The sequence below is a fragment of the Camellia sinensis genome, chromosome 11 (genome assembly GCF_055761805.1).
Source record: "Camellia sinensis isolate YWXY chromosome 11, ASM5576180v1, whole genome shotgun sequence".
NCBI lineage: Eukaryota > Viridiplantae > Streptophyta > Magnoliopsida > Ericales > Theaceae > Camellia > Camellia sinensis.
In genome coordinates this window covers 164036970-164052115 of record NC_138971.1, presented here as the reverse complement: position 1 = coordinate 164052115, position 15146 = coordinate 164036970, and the positions used below count along the sequence as shown (strand labels likewise).

Below are 15146 nucleotides of genomic sequence, written 5' to 3'. Positions count from 1 at the left end.
CCGACTAGCTTCTTCAACTAGAAGCCCCAGAGAAAGAAGAAGCCACAGCCTCATCTCATGCAGAAGATTGTGGATTAGAAGAAGAACTTCCCATGTCCATATTTGCAAATTTCTGAATCAAAGAATTGTGGACAGTGTGTTCGTAGTCCAAGGGTTGCTAATTTGCAAAAGCTTCCATAACTTGAATATAGAAAGGTGGCTAATCAATGCATGAAGGTTCTTTCGAGGAAGAACAACATCATCAGATGACTCTTCGTATACTCGATCAATAGAAGAGAGAATTGGTTTGGCCATAAAAGATGTATCAGTCTGTTCGAATACTAAGGTAGTAGGAATGTTCAAAAGATTAAAAGAGAATTTAATGCAAATGATAAATGACGGTTGCATTTCTAGAAGAATGCAAAGCCATGCACGTTCTAAGACGTGGATAAAAGACCTTGATCCACTAATATCACCAAATATTGGGTATATTAGTGCGGGGGTAATGTTGGCTACATATTTTGTATAAGCCAATTGCGATTCGACGCGTGGCAAAATAAGGGCAATACGGGAAGACTATTCAAGTTTTCGATTGTGATCGTACATGTGACAGTTAATATTGGTTCTTACAAGATCTGCGTAGCACTGGATCAGCAAAGAGATGCAAAGTGATGTGGCTTCAACAGTTACTCACATTTAAATTCAAAATCAAAAGGGAAGCCTAACTGCAAGTGATGGCATAGTGGAGCTAACTATAAAGCAACATGATCAACGATCATGGAGGAACGATTCGACGGTTAGAAGTGCAGTTCAATGGTCATCCTTGAGAAGTATAAATAGCAGAGAAGGCCCTAGAAAAAAGCCCCAGACTCAGATCCAAAGAACCAGTTTTATTCTACTTTATTTCTTTCCAGTTTTACATTTCATGTTCTTTACATTTCTGTACTTTAAAATTCCTGCACTGCACTTCATTCCTAAGACTAGTTTCAAGTAGACTGTTGCTGTAAACCTCTACGAGGCTGAATTGGATCATTGTAAGTTTTTCATTTTAATGAAATGCTTCAATTGTTCTTCATTTGATTGTTGTTTGCTTAATTCTCCTAAATCAAGCTACCAGTAAAAGTCCTCTTCATTGAGGCTGAAAGAACTAAAACACAATCGTCTGATAATTAGTTGGCAATTAATTTTCTGTAAGGACTGATTGATCCTTATTGATACGCTCACAATTACAATAATAACCTTCGAAAGCCAAAAAGCCAACATGGGTATACCACATGAGTACACTTTTTATCTTTTTGTCTTTTTTGGTTTATATCAACTTTCTATTTTTCTACACATCTTTTCGTAAAAAGTTAAAAAATACATTTATTTAGATCTTCTCAAACAAATCAAATTCTTTTTTCTTTTTCTTTTTTTAAACAGAACCCTCCTTCCATTTGGTAGTCCCTATATTAATCTACCAAATTTTGTGCAAGGTTTAATTTAAACATTATGCAAAAAGATGTGAACGGGTTCAGCTTTCAAACAAAAATGAGATTTATTTCTACTTTTTACACTTATTGAATGTAAACAACAGTAAGCTTCAATGCTTCATGTATAGTTTTTAATGGGAATTTATCATTGGTACCTTTTTTGTCTTTATTTTTTTTCCCCTTATTTTCACCATGCATGTATTATTATTATTTCGCTTTTCATTTCCAAATAACAGCTCAATAGAAAACCTGCATTGTGATTTTTCAATTTAGAGATTCAGTGTAAAAGCAAAAGCAAACTCTAATTTATCAATTGATCAAATATGACTAGCTCTCTCAGATTGTTTAAAATTGAAATTGCGAATGATTGCATTGTGTTCTAAACCGAATAAAGAGCATATAACCAATCAAAATGCAAAATACAACTCAACAAAAGAAAAACAAAATAAAAACAACCTAAACACACTTATTTACACTTATTGGAACCTAGACAAGACTCAAAATAGGAGCTTGAGACACAGAGCTGAGATTCATTGCCTTTGTATTTGCTGCTCTGCTTGGTAGGAATTGAGATCCGGCCGGGTCTGAATACACACGGTCGGATCTAAGTGAGGGCAACTGGGCAGTGGGATACAACTGGCATGCACTCACCCATTTCCAATATCTATAAAAGGTGCCCTCTCACTGTTTTCTTGACAGAACAATTAACTTTTGATATTTTGCTCTAAAGATAGAGATTTTGCTTGGCAATAGGCTCAAGGACTGAATGACTACTTTGGACGGCACGAAAAAGGTAAATTTCAACGGTTTCGACAAAAATGCTATTTTCTCTTTGAGTCATACTTCTCTTTGTTTTCCATTCCTTTATGCTATTGCTCATTGTTAGGATCCATTCACTCAGGTGTTTCGTTTCGGAATGCAAGAGATGTGTCCTACTCTTGAATTAATCAATAATTTTGCTCAGCAAAGTGGTGAGCTAGTGTCACATCATTGTCATTGAGTCTTAAGTGTGAGAAGTTGTAAGATGTTTTGTTGTGTACACAATTATAGTGTCCAAGGGTTTGTGTATTGGTGAGTTCACCAATGTGTCAAACTCGACATCTTGATCATATTTGGGAGCAAATTCATCATAGGTCAACTAATAACTACTTGTCTAAAAAAATCAACCTATGCTCTAAATAATCCACATTTTCATTGGCCTAAATAAGATCAGAGTGCACAAAACAGATTCAACCAAATACCATTCATCAAGAGCAAACAAATTAAAGATAAAATCAGTGCAATGAATGATTATAGAGATCATAAATGGAGATGAGAACACAGTAATATTATACACACATGTAGTACATGTATATTATATGAGAGAGAGAGAAAGAAGGAGAGAATACCTGATTAGAGAGAGGGTTTCTGTAATGATCAGATCGGTTAGAACTGGAACTATGGACTAAGAGAAGGAGATCCGTGATGGAGATATACGAGGAAATGAAAAATATTGTGTTAGTTTAATGGGGGAATTACTGCATGGTAGGATAAAAAAAAAAATTACAAAGACATATGAGGTATAAATAATTTTGTGATGAAATGCAAGTGAAAAGCGATAAAGGTGCAAGTAATAAGCACCTCTCCATGTTGTGTAAAAAAAAAAATTTCTACCCACTGAGATGTAATTCCCCTTGTTTAATCGGTTCACTCTTCGTCAAACCGATTGCCAAGGACGAGGACTGCGATGCGAGTGTGTGGAAATTGTCTCGGCTATCACGTGCTCACCACGCGACACTTTTGCGACACTTTTCCTGTTTTCGTCAGCATATCCCATTTCCATGAGAGAAAATCATTTTTATTTAGGTAATTACACTAACCTCCATTAAAATTTTAAAAAATACAATAAATCTTATAAATTTGACATAATTATATTAAGTTCTCTTAAAATTTTAATTCATATAACACTTGATATTCTTTTCATTTGAAATTTGTTAGTAGCCTTAGAAAGCCAAACAAAATGCAATATCACCAGTTGTATAAATAAAAAATAATATTATTATCTTTTTTATATTGAAATGTATATTTTACCTTGTGTATCTTTGTGTCTTCATATTATCTACATTAATTTTAGTCTATTCAATCTTACTAAAAGAAAGATTAATAAAATTATGTCAAAATTATAAAACTTGCTGTATTTTTTTCAAACTTTAAAAGAGGTTAATATAATTTACCCATTTTTATAATTGAAAGCTTATTAACGAGAACACTATTAACAATTTTTATGAAAAAATGTACGGTAAAAAATATTAAACATTTAAAATTTTAATTATCTAATTCCCTTCATGTTAAATTTTATTTTAATTAATTAATTATTATTAATTATTTGAAGGTGATTGTTTTAGAATTTTGAAATAATAAAAATACATGTCTTTTACATGAACAACATAACACTTCTCTCAATTAAAAAAAGAAAAAGAAGCCAAATTTGGGAAGGGAATAAAATAGTTCAAAAGTCTAATTATAAATTATCATATCACTCTATTTATTATTTTATATATATATATATATATATATATATATATTTTTATAAAAAGTTAAAAAATTAATTAAAATAATTAATTTTCAAACGGGTCCAAAGTATTAGATTATGAAAAAATTATTAATTGGTCCTGAGATATTGCGTGATCATGTCTTAAGCTAATCACAAATATTCATGTCTCTTTATATTTCTCAAACACTCAATATAAAATTATAAACTCCACCCCTCTGCCAATCAGAAGATACCTGGGCACCACGTCATTGTGCCCGAGAACAACAAATAACTTCTCCAAATTATGGGCACGTTTGATTTAGAGCTTTGATGGAGACTTCCTCCAATCACCACCCCCACCACACTCACACACACGTGGTGGGTGGTGATTGGAGAAAAAAAAAAAAAAAAACCTGACCAATGAGAGAAAGAGAGGTCAACGGGTGGGGAGGGAAAAGGGGGTCTGGGTCTTTTTCCTTTGATTTAACAAGTGAATCTTTCAAGAAAAATGATTAAGACCTCTTTTCCCCTACTCCTTTGACTCCCTCTCTTTTCTGATTGGCCAGTTTTAATTTTTTTTTTTCCTCCAATCACCACCCGCCACACGTCGGGGGGGATGGTGGGGGGTTGGTGATTAAGGGAGTCTCAAATCACAACCGATCTTCCAAATAGTGGGATTAGATTTGAAGGTGATGTTGGTGTGGGAACAGTTTTGTTCGTAGTGGAGAGATGGAACCTACAATGCTTTGGTGGAGCTACAATGCGTTGGCTCCTCTTTTCTTTTGGGATGTGTTTAATTGAAAGGTGTGAGAAGAGATTTAATAAAAAATTTAAAATAAAATAAAACATACTTATGTTTTACTTAATTTTACATATATATATATTTTTTTTTCTTTATAAATCTCCTTCCAAAACTCTCAACCAAACACAATATTAAGTTGCTAGTTGAAGAGACTTGTGGGGATTCAAAATTAACAAAAAAATATAATAGTATTATGTATCAATTAATATATTAATTAGTATACCAATTAATTATATGACATAATTTAAGAAATTTTTAAAATTTATAATGTAATTAATGAGTGAGCCTAATAATAATGTCATAACTAGTGTTAATACATTAATTAATACACTAATTAATACATGTAACATAACCGTAACAAAAAATGAGTTTAAAAAGGAACAAAAAAAGTCCTCATAATCATAATTACTTCTTTACATAATCCAATTATAATGCGAAAAATATTCAACACAGGCTCACGATTGTATTGCAAAAAATATTCTCTTTGCTAAGGCCTCGTTTGCAAGGCAACAATTTTAGCTTAAAAGTTAAAAAATTATTAAAAAACTTATAACCTAATACCAAAAAATTAAAAATTTTCTTTTCTCTTTACTTTTTGCACATCTTTTCGTAAAAAATCAAAAAATTATTCCAAACATCAATTTTTTTTACCTCGTATTTTAACCAAAAAATCAAAAAGTTACAAAAATAATCTATTCTCAAACGAGACCTAATTAAATAAATAATGAAAGCAAATTTTAACAGAGTCTAAATTCATTAAATCATCATTAATCAACTTAACCCAACCAAATATATACCACAGCCTGCAATAAATTCAACAGTAGCATAGTTATGTATACTACTAATTAATTTGAAATTTACTGTAAGAGCAAAAAGCTTTAGACAAATGAAAACAACTTGCAGTCAAATGGCATGTTTGGCATCAAATGGCTCATATAATTCTGAAAAATATTCAATGGGCAAAAGCCACTTGGCTTACATCTGTGAATGAGAACATATTTCGGAGATGAAAAAACAAGAGAAAAAAATCTAATGGTGGCCGCAATAGCCCCAAGCATGGGAACTGACAGTTTTTGGTTTATTATCACTGCAAAAATCCCAGTTTTACTCAAAACTAGCAATTAGCTTGTACATGGTATATAGATTCAAAATTTTAAGCAGCTTACTTGGCTGTGCTCTAACTTGCTGTCTGTCTGTCTCTGTGAATGCAATCTTTATAGTTTTTTACTGCATCGGCACATTTCAGGGGGTTCTTGTCGTTTTCCTTGTAGCACTCAAAACAAGCATTTTTCTCCATCAAACAGGGCAGTGGCTTCTGGGTTGGAAGCTTGAACTCCTTGTCATGGAGATCCTTAGCTCTCTGAGTTACTTCCTGCACCATCACCTCCCCCTGCTTCTGCAACTTCTCCAAAACTTTCTCGCTTTCTTGAACGGCAGAACGGATGGCATCTAACTCTGCACTGGAAGAATGTGGAGGCGGGGATAAGGGCATGAATATTGGAGGCTGAACAGGCCAACTGACCGGAGCAGTCCGTTTGGGTATTTCGGAATCACCAGAAATCTGCTTCTGATGTGCCTTAGTTTGGGATTGTTGGGGTTCCCGTGGTATCTTAGTTTTGGATCTTTTTGTTTTTTTCTTCGACTTCTCACCGTCATCTGCAAGCTGTTTGACTAAGTTGCTGCTAATCTGAATCGTAAAAGATTCACCCATTATATAGAAGGTTTCAGACAACTTACCTGAAAAATATTCACTGAAGTGATCAAATAACCAAAATCAGCAACAAAGTCGAGGCTGAGTCATTATTACAACTTTGAACATCAAAGAATGAGACAGGAGGAAGGGCAAATATGAGGGCTCTTGATAAGATGAGACGAACATAGCATACAAATGTTGGAAAAAATTAATCGATGGATTTGAATAACAGTAATATCTTTGATGAGATCAAGAGGCTGTCAGAGAGTCCAAAACCTTAGGATACAACAGAATGCTATAGCCAACCAAATCAACCTGAGCAGAATCTTCTGTACAATTTGGATGTACTAGTGGCTAGCCTCAATTCCTGACACAATTCCACTCCTTGCAAAGAGAGACAACAACCTAAAGATGGTTGTGTTTAGGGATACTACTGACCACTGAATGCCAACTACCAACTAGAAGCTGTAGAAGGTCAAGAATGCATAATAAGCGTGGCACGATGGGCATGGAGGTTGAGATTCCATTCAATGAGAGAAACAGAATTCCAAACTCTAGAATTTGATTAAAGTTAAATCAATTAGAAGCTAGTAGGAGTGATTAATAAGGTGGTCTAGGTTAGTGTTTTTAAAGGCTCAAGATGCACGAAGGCGCTGAAGGTCTCTTGGAGCCTACGCGCAAGGCGCAAGGCGCAAGGCGCAAGGCGCAAGGCGCAAGGCGAGGCGCAGGCTTTATTGAAGCAAGACCCATAGTCTTAGTAAAAAATAGATAAATTAACATAAACTAATCATTCATAGTACTAAGACAATTTTTTTACAATAAAAAGTAATCAAGACAAATTATAGAATAAAAAGTAATCAGTAAAATGTAATGTGTGATGTGATGAATTAATTATTTGTATTTTTTTTTAACAGAGACTCAACTCAAAACAAAGGCATAATTGAAAGGAAAAAAAAAAAAAAAAAACAAGACAAGCATAAGAAGAGACTCTGTTCTACTCTTTCACCAAAAATTTGGCAAATTGAAGTTATACATTAACCATCACAAAAAAAATAAAATAAAAATTTAAAACAAAATGTTAATCTAAGTTCGGTAACAAGTATACACAAACGAAACAGCAACAGAAACAATTATAAAATAGAGAGACAACATCCACAATAAATACACAAGTTAGCTTAATTAAAAAAGGACATACTCACATATTTCATAATTAAAAATAAAAAATAAAAATAAAAGAAGAAGAAGAAGAAGAAGAAGAAGAAGAAGAAGGAGAGAGAGAGAGAGAGAGAGAGAGAGAGTCGAAATCGAAGCAAGAAAAAAAAAAGCGAGAGCAAAGAAGAAGAAGAAGAAGAGAGAGCAAGGAAGAAGCAGAAGAAGAAGAAGAAGAAGAAAAGAGAGAGAGAGAGAGAGAGAGAGAGAATTGAAGTTGAAGAAGCAAAAAAAACAAAAAAACCGAGCAAGTCGACACAGCGAAGAATGGAAAGGAGGAGGAGGAGAAGAAGAAGAGAAAGAGATGACACAGCGAAGAAGAAACAACCAGCGAAGCAGCGAAGAAGAAAAAAAAAAAAAAAAAAAAAAAAAAAAAAAAAAGCAACCAGTTGAAGTCAAAGAAGAAGAAGAAGCACTGACTAAGGATTAGGGATTCGAAGTCGACAGAGGAGCCCAGTCGAAGTCAAGAGAGCAAGAGACGACACAGATTTCTTCTTCGATAGATCAGGGATTTGAGTCGTATACTGATTCCGGTTGGGTTGTGTTGTATTGTATGAGTTGCAATCCTGTGTGGTTGGAACCTCTCCTACACAGATCACAGCCGTTAGGTCAGAAAGAAGAAGAAACAAAAAAAAGCCCTTAGGCTCGCGCCTTGAGCCTCGCTGCACCTGGTCCAAGTCATATCCAAGGCACGTGACTCATCAAATGCGCCTCGCCTTGGTCCCCTTTAGGCACACCCCGTGGGCCTTGCTGTGCCTTGTGCCTAGGCACGCTTTTAACAACAGTGGTCTAGGTGTTCGCAATTTTCCATGCCCTTCCAATGCTCCACCCTGTCCCTTATTCTAAGAAAAAAATCCTAGCTATCAGGGTACAATTGAAAGGATATAATGCCTCAAATCCTTCCACTACATAAGAAGTCTGTCTCACTCACAATTCCATTCTCATAATCAGCGAACACATCTTCCTGATATTCAAAATCAAATAACCTCCCCCAACCACTGAACCTTCCTACACTTCCCTACCCAAAAAATGGTCCAAATTCAGATTGGGATCTGCAGTGTCATCCACAATTGCATCCTGAATATCACTACATCAGGATATTTCCGCAAAATTTTGAAAATTGGCATTTATACAAAGAAGAGGCCTACACTTTGTCAAATAACTAGGCTAAAAGTAGTTTGACATTAGCTGGCCTAGAAGAAATGAATGCCACTCAAGCAACAGGACTCCAAAAATGACCAAACCATGCTTCACAGGTACTCAAAGTGGTTTTAGGATGCAAGTGGGGATCATTCATCCTTGAAAGAATGTTCTCAAGACAAGTAGACAACTGGATAAGTGAAAGCTTGATAGCAGTGTAAATGATCTAAAGTTATAAATTATATCCAGTTTCAACGCACTGAATTAAACACACATACACATGTACATGTAACCACAAAAAGCTCGAATAACCTAATTTAAATTTGTCCATAAAATTACGACCATCCATGACAATACAGCAAGGATATGCATATTCATACTGAATACTGACTCTAGAATAAAAGAAAATTTTATTCTATGTATATAAAAATATGCATGCGCATGCTCGTGCACATAAGATTGAATCTAAAACATTAATAGGAAATAGGAACAACAAATCAAGTTGAAACAATAGAATTTATTAAGACATGTTTTTATTTGGATAATTTTGGAATTGAAACATTATTAGGAAATAGGAACAGCAAATCAAGTTGAAACAATAGAATTTATCAAAACATGTTTTTATTTGGATAATTTTGAGTTAACACCAACAAAGGTGTTCACTTTATAATATGGTACTACATAGCACAGATAAAAATATAAATAAAATAGTACCTATATTTCACATATCTTTTCTCTTTTCTTTTCCAAATCATTCCCCAAATTCTTCAATCAAACCCAGTGTTAATTTGATGAAAAAATTAGAGATAATTTTTGAGATAGAATTAGAGATGCAATTGGGTACACAACTTAATCGTACATTTGGACCTATTAATTATAATATTATATCACCGCCAAAAATAGTTAAAAATTACTAAATGAAATAAGATTTAGCCGGTGTTTGGCAAGATTTGGGTTTGGGTTTTTTTTTATTTTTTTCACTAAAAGACAAAGTTTTTGCAAAATAAAAAAAAAAACAAATCCAAACAAAATATCACATCCAACCCCATAATCATTTTACTTTTTCTCTTACAAATATCACATCCAACCACAAAAAAACCCAACTATCTTTCCAAACACTAAAATTTTTTTATCAAATAATATCCTACAACTAAAAAAACCTACATAAAAACCCACTTTCCAAATACCCACTTAGTGTGTTTGGTTTAATTTTTTGGATTCAATTTTTTGAAAATTGATTTTTTTTTTTTTAGTGAATATTTTTAAAATTTTAAGTAACTTTTTTTAATTTTTTAGATGTACCTTACTTAGATGTATTTAAAAAGTAAAGGGTATGTTTGGTTTGTGTTTGAGAGATATGTTTTAGAGATAAAAAGTACGAAAAGTTGTTTGGTTTGGTTTTTTTCAAAAGATGTTTTGAAAAATTATTTTGAAAGAGAGTTTTGAAAAAAGTAATTGATTTGATGTGTGTGAGAGAGAGATTTGTTTGGAAAACTTGTTTGGTTTACAAGTTTTGAGAATTTTTTTTGGGAAAATTTGTTTGGTTTGATTACTTTTAAAAACTTATTTGTAGAGAAAATTTCCCAAAAATTTTTTAGAAATACAAACCAAACGAACCCAAAATATTTGTAAAAAAATATTTAAACAAATCAATAAATATACAAGAATACGAAAAATGTACTGAATTTTCTTTTTTTTTTTTGTATTTTTGGTATTTAGTGAATTTTTTACAGATTTTTTTCACAAATATTATACTTTTTAAATGTATTTATGTTAGGTGTATCTAAAAAAATTGCTTAGAATATTAAAAAAATTGCTTAGAATATTAAAAAAATTCAGTAAAAACAAAAAAATTTCATTTTCTAAAAATTGAATCCTAAAAATCCAAACCAAACAAGCTGATTATAGTTGAAGGGAGTCGATCAATGTCATAAACGGGTTTGGCGTTTGGACCGTAAACGGGTCCGGGTTCTGGTTTTGAACTCCCATTAAACCGTTCCGGATAAAATTAGATACGTTTGAACCGGAGACCAGTTCAATCCATCACGGTCTAATCTTGGACCGGACTACCTATTACCTCGCATACAAGAAAAAAACGCAAAAGCGAGGGTCCAACAAACACTTCAATCGTTCGACTGATTACAACCCAAAAAGTTCCAATTTGGGAATTTCACACTTCAATTTCTCAACGATCATCACTCTTCACCAAGTCCATCCTCTCTCTCTCTCTCCCTCCCATATGCAATGTATTTGCACGTATCGAGAATGTCCATGTTGTACCAAATTTATTAATTCTCTATCACATTTGAGAGATCATAGTTTTACATTTTGATAAATTTTCTTGAATTGCTCACATTTCTATGTTTAGTTTTTTATGCATTTCTAGGTTTAGTTTTTTTATAGAATTTGTTGATGAAATTTAAGAGATCTAAGGATAGTTTATTGCTTCCTAGCTTTGTGGGGGGAGAAAGTAACAATTGCATAGGTAAAGTCCTTTTGAAATTATCATAGAGAAATTATGGTTATGTTTTATTATTATTATTTTTATGTGTTTATGATATAATAGGATGTCCTGATAACCTCGGACCCTTAACCCAGCTTCATATTTTCAAACTTTAGCTGAAATAATACATAATCTTGAGAAACTAACAGTAAGATAACGTTTTGCACTTTCATATGAAAATGTTTAATTAGTAACAAAAATAGGTAAAGCTAGATAAAATTAAAAGTTTTCTGGTGTTAATAATATGATATGGAGTTAAATTACGGCCTTCATGAGCATCATAGTTGATGGTAACTGTTACTGGGAAATTTGATCTTCATTCATTTATAGCCGTTTCTTTGAGGATCAGGCTGAATATGAGGTTGGGAAACATAGATAAGTTCCCATGTCTTTTCAGCTCCTTATATGTGTAATTTGTCATAGAACCTCCTATTAGATAGTTGATCCATGAAATTGGGCTCTATGCAAGGTTGTTTTGTATGTGTATTTAAATTTTTTTTTACTTCATTGTGTATCTAGTAAATTAATAAAAGTTGATAAGTAGTCAAATTCGTTATCCCATTTATTTAAGGCTAAGACTAAGGTTTCATAGGTCAAATAATTTAGGGGTTTGGTATACTAGCAGCTTTTGTGAAGAAAAAAAGATATATTGGCTATGATGCTAGCATAATATTTGTCCTCTCTCTCTCTCTCTCTCTCTCTCTCTCTCTCTCTCTCTCTCTCTCTCTCTCTCTCTCTGTGTATGTGTTATTGTGAAGATGCAGTTGTTATACAATGTATCCCCTTCAGTAGATTAAGGGCACGTTTGATTCACAAACAGGATAGTCGAATAAAGTGGCCTTGGGATTAACTTATTTCGAGCAGGGGATTTTTGGAATTTGGCCACAAAAGTGTTTTCCTGGATTAGTTGTCCACCCTTCTTCATGGGATAAATAATCATATGTGGGAGAAAAGTAATGCATAGGATTAGTTATCCCAGATTACAAAGTTCAAACCAAATGCAGTATTATTTTAACCTGGGATTATTTGATCCAATCCTGCCCTTTATCACAAATCAAATGTGGCCTAAGGGTATCAAATAACATCTTAGCTAGGTGACTTTTCCTTTGGGCAAGAAGAGGGTGACTTACCATTTCATTAATATAATTGGTTGTGTAAATAATTTTTAAGAAGCATTCATTTGCCAGCCCAAAGTAATTGATATTAAAGCTTGCTAAGTTGATTTTGAGACATGAGTGAAGTTGTAAGTTTTAGCGGGACTTGTATTGTATCAGTAAGTGTGACAAAAATATACGAGGTAAGAGAAGAATTGTGGATAGCCTAGGCAGGAAATAACGTAATAACTGTATTTTTAATAGGAATGCTTTAAAAAGTTGAAACATGAGCATTTCAAAATAAAATTTAAAAAAAAAAATAAAAATTGCAGAGAGGTTTCTTTATAACTCCCCACACTGCACCCTTTTCAAAATAAATAGTAAAAGAAATATAGAAGAGGATTCAGTAATGTGTTATGTTTGTTTGTTTAACTTCCCCCCAACAAATACAAAAAGTGTTTTCTATAAAACGACCCTAAATGCTTATAAGAAACTTTCATTCTATATGAGTGGTTGTGAATGTGAGCCTGCATAACATCGTATAGGTGGAAGTGTTTTTGCTTTGGGTTTGTGATTTGGGAGGTTTCAATATTTTTTGTACAGTGTCAATGTCTCTTATTATTCGTTAAACCATTTTATACAAACCAAAAAGCTAATATTGCAACAGAAGGAGATTACAAAACAAGAAAGCTGACAAATGAGAGGGTTTTACTTTCTTTATCTAAATGAGAGGATCAAAATATATTCGCAGCATCACTACTAATCCGATCACAGCTCAAATATTTGAAACAGGGAAACTGAGTACTAACTATAGCTTTATGTTCTGCATGATGTGTTGATTGGTTGTTCCTTTAAAACAGGTCTAATTTCAAAATGACTAAACCAATTAAACTACACAGCACCGAATAGCCAGAATGCACAACAGTTTGGTGTGGTTTATAATAAGAACAGTCAGTTTCAATTCTTTGCTAATTGTTAGGAATGAGAACAAGTTGGGGTCGGGGTCGGGGCGCACCAGTTTCTAAATTCCTAGGAAGCACGGGTGCGAGTACGAGTACGGTATAGGTACGAGTGCAGGTACGCAGATACGGCAAAACTCAAAAAAAGTATGATACGGGCACGGCTGCGAAACGCCGATATTTTTTTTATTTTATAATTATGGTTAAAGGATCCAACCTACAAATTACGATTAAATATCAAAACTAAAAAAGAACTACAAACTAAAAGACAAATATTAATATATTTCAATTCAACAATGCCAACAACAACAAAGGAATCTGGACATATATTACATATATATATGACATATATCAGGAAAAAAAAATCAGGACAGATCTTAGTTCAAGAAATCTGGACATATAAACCAAACCAAACCAAGCCTTAAGTCCCATCAAATCTGGACATATATCAGAAAAAAAATTGGACAGATCTAATATATTGCATATATTGAATAAAATATATATTCCAGTAACAAATATCATATTGCATATATATATGACATATATCAGGGGGAAAAAATAGGACAGATCTTAGTTCAAAAATCTAGACATATATAAGAAAAAAAAAAGAGTTCAAGAAAAATGAAGAAGAAGAAGAAGGAGGGTCAAAGAAAGAGAAAATCAAAGAGAAGAGAAGAATCGATCGTTTGCTGCGAAGAAACAGCACAAAATCTGGACAGAAAATATGAAAGAAAGAGGATGAAGAATCGAAGAAGAAGAGGGGGAAGAATCGAAGATGAACTTACCTCTTCAATCGCACCTTCGAAGGAGAGAATCAATCAGCAGCACCTTCGATTAAACCTTTCAATCGCACCTTCGAAGTGTTCGTCAGACTCTCTTGGGAGTATTTCTGGAAGGAGATGATCGGATAGACATGGAACCCTAGCACCTTCAAAGTTCTTCAGTCTTGGTGTATTTCGGAAGGAAATGAGATGATCGAATGATAGAATATAGAACCCTAATTTTATGTGGTTTCTTGTTTTATTTATTACAAAAGAACCCTAGATTTTTATAATTTTTTAAAATAGACACAAAAAATTACTCCAGTACCCTTTAATTTATAAAAAATTTTGTTTTTTTTTACCTCAGAGTACCAAAAATGTACACATGACATACTCATGGCGTACCCATTACTATACTAACCATATAAAACGTACCCGGTGCATTTTTGGCATACCCGGTACTCTTGCAGCTGTACAGGTATGCATACCCGCACTCAGTAAGTACCCGGTACTTATACGGCAATATTTTTAGAATACCCGTGTTTCATAGCTAAATTATGTCCCCAATTTTCTATTGCACCCCGTGACTGTGGCCCGATTCCAATTGGTACATTTTTTGTAGTACCACTCATGGTACCTAATGGGGATTGGGTTTCCTCACCCTGCCAATCAGTACCCTGATTCTGATTTTGATTTTTCTAAAACAGATTCAACATAAGTTATACAAATTTCATATTGATAAGCAACTTCAATTGATTCAAAACTACAAAAATTAAAAATAAAAACCCATACCCAATTAGAAGTATGCACAATCCAAAAACAAACCATAACACATTCCCCTATAACAATAACAACAACTTCAAATCAACACACAACAAATATAACAATACCCACAGCATCCACACAACAGATAACAAATAAGGAGTTTCTTATCTTAAAAAAACAATCAAATCACATGCTAATGAACAAATCAAATAAAACTGCAAATTTATAGAAGAAAAAAAAATGGCTTGAGAAAAAAG

General features: G+C 33.3%; 1 non-coding gene across 2 annotated transcripts; it reads right to left on the bottom strand.

Moving 5' to 3' along the window:
• Positions 1–5662: 5662 nt before the first annotated feature.
• Positions 5663–14362, bottom strand: LOC114324122 (uncharacterized). 2 transcript variants are annotated; one of them, XR_014344902.1, is made up of 2 exons: positions 14149–14362; positions 5663–6502 (listed from the first exon to the last, which is right to left on the bottom strand). It is a non-coding gene; the product is annotated as an uncharacterized LOC114324122 (transcript). The 2 variants fall into 2 exon arrangements; XR_014344901.1 differs by having other exon boundaries at positions 5663–6516; positions 14149–14356.
• Between the last annotated feature and the right edge of the window lie 784 nt (positions 14363–15146).